Below are 2,042 nucleotides of genomic sequence, written 5' to 3'. Positions count from 1 at the left end.
CTGTTGTCTGTACTGCACTATCGATTATATTTGGAGGGTAGTCGCGCAGGCGTCCTAAGGGTTCTGCCGCGCATGCGTTGTCCCTAGTAGCGGAAAGACGTCATATGACAGATGACAGCAGGAAGACGTGCGTACTTTCGAATTGCGATGACGTTATTACATCATAACAATCTTGTCCCGATTTGACAAAATTTAAAACATATTTTCAGCCTCTTGCCATCTACTATATTTTTTTTCTTTATTTTAGCTATTAATCCTATATATCAGCTAGCAAAGGTTTACCCTTGACATAAAACACCCAGTCAACATTTGTTTTGTCATTAGGTCTGTCTTTTTAGTAAAATAACTGAAAGTCCTAAGAGGTTCGTTACTCCAGTAGGCCCATTTTATATGAAAAAACTATACGACAGAGGCGACTTCACAGAACAATTCTCAGTATGATGGGACGGTGCCATTTTCGTATACTTTAGTTACTAATACTTGCATTGGTTAAATATGTTTAATTACTATCTGACAAGAATAGTTTCTAACAACTAGAATTTGATGCGATTGGATTTCACAAAGTAATTACGATTTTACGACGATAACTACGAAAGTAATTTTTTTTTTACCATTTGCCAATGATATATTTTTGTCTTGAGTTTCATAAATTAAAACAACTTTCAAAAACCATAATACTAGTGACCCGCCCTGGCTTCACACGGATGCAATCCTGATACTAAATATACTACTAAATATATGTCTTACTACGTTCACAGTTTTTCAGTCGTTAGACAAGACAAAACGCAATGTCCCTGCTTTTTCAATCTGTAATATCCTCGAAATTATTCATTTAAATTACATGCTGTAAAGAGCCTAATATATCTATATTAAATGTACAATGTATTTAAGTATCTATTTATTTATTTCCAATCAAGTGATTGGATAAGGATTAATGCCGTATTGCTTAAAATCTCTTCGAAAATAAGCCATTATTACTCGTAAAAAGTAAAGGATAAAAAATAGTTAAATATAATAGAATCCTCTAAAATTATCAGTGTTTCTCTACTATATTGTGCGTGTATAATACATATAAACTTTCCTCTTGAATCAATCTATCTGTCAAAAAAACTGTATCAAAATCTGTTATGTCATTTTAAAGATCTAAGCATACACAGGGACAGACAGCGGTGAGCGACTTTGTTTTATACCATGTAATGATATTCATGAGCCCGGTAGTCCATACAACAACATACAGGAGACTGGGATAAAACCTTCAGCTACACTCAAAGATCGCTGTATGTAAAGCAAATGTCTTATCCGGTAATGTAATGGAAGATAATCTCTATATGAAAGGGACATAAAGTATCTTCGGCTGTTTTCTTAAAACATTTTCATGTTCATTTCAAAACGTCTAATGATAAGACAGCGTACCTTCGTACCTTACGCGTTATTTTACGAGGGCAAGACTAAGTGGTTTCTATACCGCTTAGCAAATACCAGCATTACAAGCTGAGACGATGCAAGCTCCTCGTGAATTTTGATGATTTCTGTTTATCAGGAGCAGTTTTTGAGTATTTTATCATATATCAATTTACTTAAGGTTAAAGAAGGAAGCACAAATCTGAGGTTCAATTTCTACTCAACAATAATATTCCGAAGCACCATTTAACAGCATGGGACTTTCGTTGTGAAATTTAGAAATAACAAGGTCCATATAGGTGCATAAGATTGGGCAAATCATAGCAACAACAGTGTGACATAATTTAAAAAATTTACATTTAGTCTTACCTTCTTTTCTGGCGATTGTACTGTGCAATACTTTCTAACTAAATATGTTTCGCCATCCATCTTTATTCCAATTTTTGGATCTAATAAGGCTCACCGTTGACACTTGACTCAAGCATGTTAATATAACAACTAACATATAATCTATAAGCATCTGTCGATGTAATGATTTTTTAAACAATATTATTAATTTTTAATGATCTCATATTATTCCTAGCAGTTTGGCAAGGAATCAATTTGAAATACGATCAACGAAATAAATAAATTAAGGATAG

Source organism: Vanessa atalanta, chromosome 12 (assembly GCF_905147765.1).
Source record: "Vanessa atalanta chromosome 12, ilVanAtal1.2, whole genome shotgun sequence".
In the NCBI taxonomy this organism is placed as follows: Eukaryota; Metazoa; Arthropoda; class Insecta; order Lepidoptera; family Nymphalidae; genus Vanessa; species Vanessa atalanta.
The sequence above is the reverse complement of the archived record's forward strand: the minus strand, read 5'-3'. Positions refer to the sequence as shown.